Raw genomic sequence first — 10371 nt, 5'->3', positions numbered from 1 at the left:
ACCGACGCCGGTTGGAGCCCTTCCGTGCGTTCGCCGCTCCGCTCACAGCCCTTTTGAGATGAAACTGCTGCGGCCGGGCTTTCACTATTGGCCGACGACAGGCTTTTTCAACCAAGAGCTCTATGGCCACTTTGGAGGAGCTGTACAGCCGCCAAAAGAATCCTACCCTGGCCGCCCCGATCTCCTCGCTGCCGCCAGCAATGGCAGACGGCGGCGGGGGAGTCTCCTCCTGACTCCTGTCGTTTTGTTCCCTTGTGTGAGCGTTCCGCTCTGATGGATTTCCTGGGACCCTAGGAACGCCATAGATGTGGACAAGAAGAATTGAAGAAGCTTTTGGTATGAGGAGAGGCGCCATGGCAACGCACAAGCACTCAACTTGTTCTAAACAAGTGTGGACTAAAAACCAGACAAAACAAAAAAATTACACTCGATCCATACGGGCCCCAACACTGTCTCAACAAGAGTATAAAATTTAAAACTGCAAAAGAGAGCAGCATCAGCTTAACACCCGATACACAAGCACAGATAGTAGTTTGGGCACTTCACAAAACATGACTTACGGAGAGTCTGGACACTTTGACTTAACATGACTCCTAAACAGTTGGGACACTTGACCTAACATGACTTGTTAATTGATACATAAACAGTCTTGACATCTTCAACATACTAAATGGAAACGCCAAACATATGAAGTCAAACTAGCTATTCAGTCGTCATCATACTTCAGTTCAGACTTCGTTGCGGCGAGGGACCAGCCAACAATGAACATCACCGTGCAGAAGCCAAGGTTGCAAGTACCTGTACTTGTGACAGAATCTTTGGGCTTGAATTCAATACAATCCTCTGCAAGGATACCTGTCTCCGAGTAGGCTTCTACAGAAACCGTTAGTATTCCCGCACGTCGCACACAAACAACACCCCTTTGAAGGGTAATGTGACCATCTGGATCCACATGCATTGGTCCATCTCCAGAATCAAGCAGCACAAAATCTTCATCTATGCCAGCAGTACGGGAAACCACACGACCTCCACAATCATCAGGCCATGACCCTTCAATAACATCAGCAGAGATGATAGTTGCTGCAACCGTGCTACCAAGTAGAGCAGAGGTGATCTCCAGTGTGCAAAAATTACCCTCCCAGCGACGACAGGCAAGATGACCGGACTGCCCAAAACCATGATCATATTCAAAACATCGAGCCATGAATGTTTCATCTTCAGATTCTGTCTTCCCCTTCACTTTTAGTTGAATTTCAAAGTCAACAGGGTCGATCAACGCAATCGGGCGACATGGGCCAGTCAATCGCAAGAATGGATCCTGCAAGTATCGTTGGTAACAAATCAGTGGACTGCATCCAAATAGTAATTGAACACCCTAAATTGGGTTTCCCTTTATGCTTAGACAATGTGACCACCACCAAGCAGCTTGGCCTGTGGCTACAAATACAGGTCAAGTCTGGATGAGGGATATGACCGCAGTACGGAAAAGATACACAGGTGCAGAGGATGACAGTAGATTAAGTTATGTCAGTACCAACATCAAGAGAATTAAGAGGAAGAAGAAGAAGAAAATACCTGAGGAGTGAAAATTTGGGGGTCATCCCTTGTGCGGCTGAACAGAAGGTTGCGATTGTGATCCATGGTGTCTCGAGCAGCAATAAAGCCGTATACCTCCACCGGCCACCTGATTCTCCAAAGTTCATTCTCCATGACTTTGATGGAGAATATCTGCAAGCAACTGTGGAGGCTAGCATGTGCTGGGATGGATCCATATGTATAAAGTATGGGAGTTGAAAATGCTGCAACCAAACAAAGTGAAACATACAACTGATTAGCTCTTGTCATGTGTCTCTTAATTCAGGCTAGAAATCTAAAACTGACCAAAAAGAGCTCTTTCTAGTTACTCCCTCCGTTCCTCAAAAGAAGGCATATAAATTTAGTCAAAAGTCAACACATAGTAAGTTTGACCAATCATATATACAAAGATATGAACATCTAGAATCCCAAATCAATTTCGATTATCCACCATAGAATATATTTTCATACTATATTTATTAAATTTTGTGGAAGTTCATATTTTTGTCCGTAAGATTGGTCAAATTTACACTATGTTTTCTTTTGACTAAAAATATATGTCTTGTTTAGAGGAGCAGAGGTACTACCTCTGTTCCAAAATATAAGATAGCCTACCAAAACGTCTTATATTCTGGTGAGTAGTAGTATTTACTAAGTAGAAAGCAAAAAATCAAGGTTCACATGAGCAAGCTACTACAAGGAACAATTAATCTGCTTCAGACATAATAATAGAGTAAGAAGAAAAGAAGAGCATGAATCAGATAAGTAGGTTACTGTAGTCTTTGAAGGAACCCGACGAGCTGCCCCAGAAATGTTCCCAGAAGCGACGGTATTTAACCATGTCTTCTTCCTCGTCCGCCAACATCTCGCTGTATGATATGCCTAATCCAACTTGCTTGGGACTAAAGATTGTGTTGTTATTTGCTCCTTTCTCGATCTCATCATGCATTGGTTTCTGTGTTTCTGTACCATCAAGCAGTTTCTCTGAGAATGAATCAGCTAGTTCTTCCACCATTTGTGCTGATGGTGGCTGAGCAGCACCTCCGACATGTTCCTGAGACCTGGAGGGGGGACAAGCTCGTAAGAGTAAGATAATTTATCTTTAAAAAATCCATATTATTCTGAACAATGATTGTGCTATAACCAAGTTGGTAGAGGTCAGAGATCTGAGATCCGTACTAACTTGAACCATTATTATTCTACATCTACTTACAAGACTTAGTGCTCTCCCAGCATTAATCCACCAATTTATGTACAAGATATTAGTCAGTATACCATGTTGATTCCCCTCCCCACCTCCCCCAGGCAACCCCCCACCTCCTACAGGAACTAGCAATCTTAGTACCAATAAGGCAATAACTACACAGAAATAGTTGGATCTCTTTTGCCAATATATTGACACTTACTCCACATTTAGTATACAGAGTAAGCCGAAGACTAATGTTACTGGTGACCATATTGTGGGGAAAATGCTTTAGGAATGGTGTGCCTGGAATTCTAACGGTGTGGTCCCCATCCTTAACCTTTAGACAAATAACCTTGTGCCTTTGGAAGGGAGTATGGGCATCATTCATGGGATGGGCCATGGAATGGCTTGGTGGAAATTAGGAATGTTGAATCCAATTTCAGTGTAGTTGTTAACAGGAGAACTGAGTCCTAGCTCAGTGGCAAGGCTTGCGAGTGCGCAGCCAGCCCACCCGGGTTCGAATCCCCATCCCACAATAATTTCAATGGGAGGGTGGACTTTAAACCGGGTTATCATTCTAGCGCCCATCCGCGGTGAGAGTCTCATCCTACCTAACAACATATAGCCAATGGATGGATCATTCCCCCGTTGGTCAACGTGTAGTTGGTTAATACCTAGTCACATTCCCCATGGCATATGCATACTGTCGAAAAAATATATATATCTTTGAGGCTCGGCTAGCATGCGTCGAGATTGAGCTAATTCTCAAGCCGAGAAATAAGCCTGTAAGCTGTGGTGGTATTCGCGCTTGTCATACAAAAAAAAACATTTTTTGTTTACCCTAAAAAAAACTTGCTTTTTTAGCAGTGTTTCTACATCCGCGCAGAGGAAATAGAAAGCTCAAGGCGAAGGGGGGGAGGCGGGGGGATCTCACTCAGTTTCACGGGAAGAGGACGGAAGAGAGCTGGCCTTGTGTCGCGCTAGAGGACGTTGTCGGCGATTGCGGCCTGCTTCGCGCTGCTGCCTGCTGCTTAAGCTGGGACTCCCGGTGGCGGGCGTACTCGAGATTTTTGACATGTTCCTGGATCTATTCTCGGCGAAAATACCCACGAAGCGTACCTTCGGAGTAGAACTCCAAATCGGGATCACGGGGTCGACCGTCCTCGGTGCGGATGGAAGCCATTGGGGATTTTCTGGCTGTTTACTTTCTGTTCATCTCTCCGCACCCCCAGCGGCGGTTCGGGGTTTGTGGCTGTGGGTGGGCTCATACCTGGCCAACGGGCCGGCACGCCCGGCACCGGCCCGGCCCCAGCTTCACGTGCCTGGCATGGCCTGGTACGCAGGCAGCCAGTTCAGAACTGGCGGGCCGTGCCGTGCCGGCCCACGTGCCCCGCCCCCGGCCTCGGCACGGCACATAACTTATACGGGCCGGCACGTCCGCCCGTTTGGCACGCGGGCCCGGGAACCACTAATAGTAACCCGTGAAATTCCTATAAGATGTGCTGATTTCCATCTACAGCAGCAAGGTTTCTGTGGTCTGATGGTTAGGTGGGAGCGAGGCACGGGCCGGGCTGGACCCGTGGCGGGCTTTTTTTGTGTGCTGCCGGGCCGGCACGCGACGACACGGCCCGTTGGCGTGGGCTTCTACAACTATTCATTTTACCCCTCTAGAAACTGAGGTTTCATAGATCGGAGCCCTTCGTATCGCTTTGCGCGGCGACCGATTGATTTCGGACCAAAATCATCGTCTACCGGCTGTGGCGGACCCAGGAATTTATCAAAACTTAGGCGTGCCGCAAAGCAACAGTATTTTTTTTTGAACAAATATAGACATCTTGTGGATCATATCGCGGACGGACGAGGAGGCTAGCTGCTGTGTTGTTGGTGGAGGAGGCTAACAATATGCTTACGATGGGGAGGGTTCGGCTGCGATGGTGAGATTCTTCTTATTCTCTGATGACCGTCGAGATAAGGATTGAGGACGTGGGTAGGTGTGGGAGGGATCGCGGAAGATGGAGAAGGTTTAGAGGGAGAGGGAGGGGTGATAGGCTGGCGAAGATGGCAACTCGGGTGGGATAGGGAGGCAAGGGGCGGGTCTACCTGTGCGATGACGAAGAAGGGGGAACTAAAGGAGGGGTAGCGGCTTTATTCACGTCGCGACACGAGGTGTCGGGGTCTCGACCCATGCTTGGGCAATGTTCACGCGAGCAGCTCGAGCTTGCGGGGAGGAGCTCAGAGTAGGATGGAGTTAGTATTTTTAAAATTTGGACTCTCCATTTTTACCGGGTGAATATTTTTTTAAAATTTGAACATTTTTTACCTGAAGAACAATTTTTAATTTGAAACTTTTTTACCAAGCGAACATGTTTTAAATTTGAATCTTTCTTTAAACATGATCAATTTTTAAACTATTTTTTAGATCATGTACATTTTTAAAAGATGAAACTTTTTTATTAGCGAACATTTTTTTAATATGAGCTTCTTTAAAACCATGAGCATTTGTTTTCAATATGAGCCTTTTTTAGTCCGTGAACAATTTTCAGAGAATGCATAATATAACTTAAAATTGGTTTTCACGTATTCTGAAAATGCCAGTAGTAGAGAAAAATAGGAAAACAAAAATGTGATTTTTTTTTGAAAGAAACATAAGGAAAAGAACGGGGCTGCCTTGGTTGCGGTTGGGCGTGGCCGCATGGCCACAACAAGAACGGGGCGATGCCGACAAGATAATGTTCTTTCTAAAGTTGGCTACCATTATAAAAGTTGCCTATGGATGCACCGAAGTGGCCTAATATTCTTCTAGTGTTGCCTCCCACTGCACCAAATTTGCCTACCGCTAGATTGAAGTTGCCTATCAATGCGTTGAAGTTCGCAAATGATGAACCAAAGTTTCCCACAGTTGAACCGAAGTTTCCTATAGCTGCACCGAAGTTGCCTAATATTATACTGGTGTTGCCTACCACTACACGGGTGTTGCCTACCGTTGCACCAAAGTTGCCTACCGCTGGAACAATGTTTCCTACCAATGCACTTTCGTTGACTACCACTACACCGAAGTTGTCCCGCATAGCTCCGAAGTTACTTGTGAATTTTTTTTATCGAAACATATCAATATCGATTTAGTTTTATAGAACTCAAATTGAAAAACCTAGGGGTGAAATCATACCTTTTCCCAGTTACGCACCAAACTAGTGTCCCACATAGCTTTTAAGTTGCATACTCCAATTTCCCCCCTTGTGCACGAAAGTTTGCTTAGTTGCACATCAAAATTGCTCCGTCACATATTAAAGTTGCTTGTCAAAAAAATTTCATCGAAACCTATGCAACTGTGATCTAGTTTTAAAGGTCTCGTCACAAGGATTTCAAAAATAAAAACATATCATAATTTGGAAGCACGGTTTAAAACTTACAGGTTTTTGAAAAGAAAAGCTTGGAATTAATTGCACGTGAGGTCATTCTGGTGCATGTGCAGGAATGATGAAGAGCTGCCCGTGATTGAAACGCGTGTCCTGCCTGGTAAGGTTTAAACGCCCTTTTCTTGATTTGTCTCGGAAGGACCGAATCATTCTATTTTTGGAGGTCTGCTCGTAACGACCATATGGCGCACGCGCTATGTCTAGACGCTCCCTACATCTAAACCTACGACAAAAATTATGGAAGGAAAGAGGTAATACTATATCCCGTTTCAAGCATCTTCTAAGATTTACTACCTTCATAGACTTCATGGAAGTTCCATTGCTACTCAAGTGATCTCCTCGCCAGCACACCAGCATCATACCCCACCCTAAGTCCATTGCTCGCGCTGACTGGCTCCATCCTTAATGACGCCTTCTCCACCGCCGCTCCCTGGGTAGCAGCCGTGGCCGAGCGGCGAGGGAGGGAGGCATGGCGCGTTGTTTCGGTGAAACGAGAGGAAGTTAGTGGAAAAGAAGGGATAGAGTTAGAGAGAGAGAGAGAAGGGATCCGCACAAATAAGGTCCACCATGATGAAGACGACTCCACTTTGACCGCGCCATGGTCGCCCGGTCAAGAGCCGGTTCACATACAATTAGGTGGGTTTATGATGGGAGACTAATTTGGATAAGATGAAAACAAAAACTTATTGAAGGAAAATATAATAATAATATTATACCAAAGGGATAACCGGAAAAATGGACTTACTTATGCTGAGGGCAAGCCAGATACTCCATGCTACTTGCTTCAGTTTCGCCGGAAACCAAAGTTTCAAACTCTTGTTTGTTTTTCCGCGAGAGCTAAACCAAAAGACGGTATATCCGAGCAGGGCAGGGGTGGGCCGGGTACATTATATACATCGATATGTTGATGTTTCCGGCTCGGTGTCGCAATCACCAAACTAACTCGGTCTATATTTCGTACGGTACGTAGCTACCTAGGTGTTGTAATCGGCTCGGGATCCTTCCCCGTGAACATATTTATAGCTGATCAAATTATGGCACTTATTAGTAATCGGGCACTGTAGATGTGTGTTTTCCCTCGATACAGCTATTGACACGTACCTGGCGGTATAGTACATGCACCAATTTTGGTTTTTTTTTTCTTGGCTGGCCTCGCTGCGGGGTTACCGGCTGCTCCGCGTTTCATGCCCTTAGACATCCCAGCCGTTCGACGCCTCCGGACGAAATTCCAGATTGAACAAACGCCGGATTGGATGTAAAAAGGGTGTGGGGGGTAACATTTTTCCAGCCGCACCCCCGGCTTTCGCTCATTAGCGACGGTAGATTCAAAATATTGTCTTCCCGCTACACAAAAGAACGCCAATGTCCGGCGATCGGATCAGCCACATTCCGGCGATCTAAACTAGACGACTACGGGCTCATCGGCGGTCCCGTCCTGAGCAACGGCGTCTGGCGCGGCATCGGACGATGCATCGGCGTCTGGCGTGGCGTCTGGCGTAGCATCGGCGTCTGCAGTTGTCGAAGTGGCGGGAGTAGACGTCGAAGCGGAGGACGAAGGAGCCGACGGTGGCCGGAGGATGTCTTGGCGATGGGCGTCGTACCAAGCCCTCGTCTCCTCGTCCATGTTGGCGTCGTTGCCGCCGATCAGGAACGTCAGGTCAATGTTCCTCTTCTTCGCCGCCGTTGTTTCCTTGAGCAAGGCAATCCGGACGCCCTGGTTGGCGAGCATCGCCTTCCACCGCACGTCGTACTTGTCGTCCCTCCCGGCGGCGTGCGCCCTCGCGTCGGCCCAGCACTTGTCGAAGGACGCACCGCAACCCGTCGGGCTGGATGGCCGGCATTCTTCTGCTCTTTGAGCTTCTTCTGGCCGAGCTCGGGACGGCCCGCCGACGCGGCAGGGGATGGAGCGTCGGTGTTGTACTGCTCGCCCTTGTTGTTGGCGAGATTCTTGTGCACCGCCTTCCACTTGTCGCACTCCGAGATGCGGGCGAACACGTTGAGGTACTTGAACATCTGGCCACTGTTGTCTGCCGCGTACAAGTCGAGCGCCCGCCGCATCTGCAAAAACATGCCGGTGATTAGGCGATGTAGGGTTGACGGAGGAACCACGGCGAGTGAGTATACCTTTGCTTCAAAGTCCTCGCCTCTCACGGCATGTTTGTCGATCTCCTCCTGTACACCGTGCCACTTGCTGCATGCCGCCTGGACGATCCCCCAATGGGTGCCCATTGCCTTCTAGCCGCGATCCATCACCGTCGTGTTAAAGTACGGGTCGACGAGTTTGCGCTCGTCGAACGCCACCTTGACCCGCTGCCAGTACATGTCGTAGCTCTGATTCACGCCGGTGATGCCGTTCATAGACACCGTCATCCAAGCTTCGGCGAGGCACTCCTCTTCTTTGCCTGTCCATTTGATCCGCGGCTCGACTGGCGGTGAGTTCTTCCTTCTCTTGTTCTTCCCCTTGGACGGCGCCTCCGGGGCTTTGGGCGCTTCCTCTTCGTCGACGTCCAGGTCGACGTATGCCTCCTCATCTTCTCCGTCGACGTATTGGGTACCGTCGTTCTCATCAGCGTGGTGATCGCCCGGTCGAGGTTGGAGTTGAAGCCGCCCCGCGACGACTTCCACCGCCCTTGCCTCCTCTTGTGTGAAGCTCGGGCTCGCTGATAACCCACAAGTATAGGGGATCGCAACAGTCTTCGAGGGAAGTAAAACCCAAATTTATTGATTCGACACAAGGGGAGGTAAAGAATATTTATAAGCCTTAACAACTGAGTTGTCAATTCAGTTGCACCTGGAAAAGCACTAGTAACAAGGGTGATGTGAAAGCAGCAGTGATATGAGAGCAATAGTAACAGTAACACAGCAGCAGTAATAGTAACACAGAGGCAATGGCACCAGAAAATAGTTGATACTACTTCCAATGTCATATAGAACGAGTATATGATGATGAGAGATGGACCGGGGTTCCCAACTATCTTCACTAGTGGTAACTCTCCAATAACAAGTGTTGGGTGAACAAATTACAGTTGGGCAATTGATAGGATTGAAATAGCATTAAGACAGAACATCAAGATTATTAATCATGTAGGCATGTTTTTCATATATAGTCATACGTGCTCGCAATGAGAAACTTGCATAACATATTTTGTCCTACCAGCCGGTGGAAGCCGGGCCTCAAGGGAATCTACTGGTAATTAAGGTACTCATTTTAATAGAGCACCGGAGCAAAGCATTAACACTTGGTGAAAACATGTGATCCTCATACCTAAGCCTTCCCTCCAGTTATCCCGGTTGCCTGTCACTGCGGGGCCTCGGGTTCCGGACATAGACATGTGCAAACAACTTGTAGATACAATCTAAGCAATAAGTATAGAGCTTAAATCTAAGATCATGCCACTCGTGCACTAGTGACAAGCATTAAACACAACAAGATTGCAGCAACAATAACTTCACAAACTTATATAGATAGACTGATCATAATGTAACAATTCATCGGATCCCAACAAACACAACACCGATTACATCAGATGAATCTCAATCATGTAAGGCAGCTCATGAGATCATTGTATTGAAGTACATGGGAGAGAGAGTACCAACTAGCTACTCCTAGAACCCGTAGTCCATGGGGGAACTACTCACGGAGCATGATGGAGGCGGTGGCGTCGATGGAGATGGCTTCCGGGGTCAATTGCCCGTCCCGGCGGCGTGCCGGAACGAGAGTCTCGTCCCCCGAATGGAGTTTCGCGATGGCGGCGGTGCCCCTGGAGTCTTTCTGGAGTTTCGTCAATTGGTGTAGGGTTTTCACGTCACGAGGGATAATATAGGCGAAGAGGCGGCGCGAGGGGGTGCCTGGGGGGCCCACACCATAGGCTGGCGCGCCCCCCCTCTAGGTCGCGCTGCCCTGTGGTCTGGGGGCCCTGGGCCTCCTCTCCGGCTCTCCTTCGGTGTTCTGGTCCGTCTCGGTGAAATAAGATGTTTGGCTTTTGTTTCGTCGAATTCCGAGAATATTGCCCGAACAGCCTTTCTGGAACCAAAAACAGCAGAAAACGAGAACCGGCACTTCGGCATCTTGTTAATAGGTTAGTTCCGGAAAATGCATGAAATCATTATAAAGTGTGAGCAAAACATGTAGGTATTGTCATAAAACTAGCATGGAACATAGAAATTATAGATACGTTGGAGACGTATCAAGCA

The 10371-nt window shown here is 47.7% G+C and overlaps 1 long non-coding RNA gene across 1 annotated transcript; it reads right to left on the bottom strand.

Moving 5' to 3' along the window:
* Window positions 1-1305: 1305 nt before the first annotated feature.
* On the bottom strand, window positions 1306-2840 carry LOC124686638. Its single transcript, XR_006997891.1, has 3 exons — window positions 1882-2840; window positions 1576-1799; window positions 1306-1318 (listed from the first exon to the last, which is right to left on the bottom strand). It is a non-coding gene; the product is annotated as an uncharacterized LOC124686638 (long non-coding RNA).
* Window positions 2841-10371: the final 7531 nt, after the last annotated feature.

Source organism: Lolium rigidum, chromosome 2, assembly GCF_022539505.1.
Source record: "Lolium rigidum isolate FL_2022 chromosome 2, APGP_CSIRO_Lrig_0.1, whole genome shotgun sequence".
Lineage (NCBI taxonomy): Eukaryota > Viridiplantae > Streptophyta > Magnoliopsida > Poales > Poaceae > Lolium > Lolium rigidum.
The sequence above is the reverse complement of the archived record's forward strand: the minus strand, read 5'-3'. Positions and strand labels throughout refer to the sequence as shown.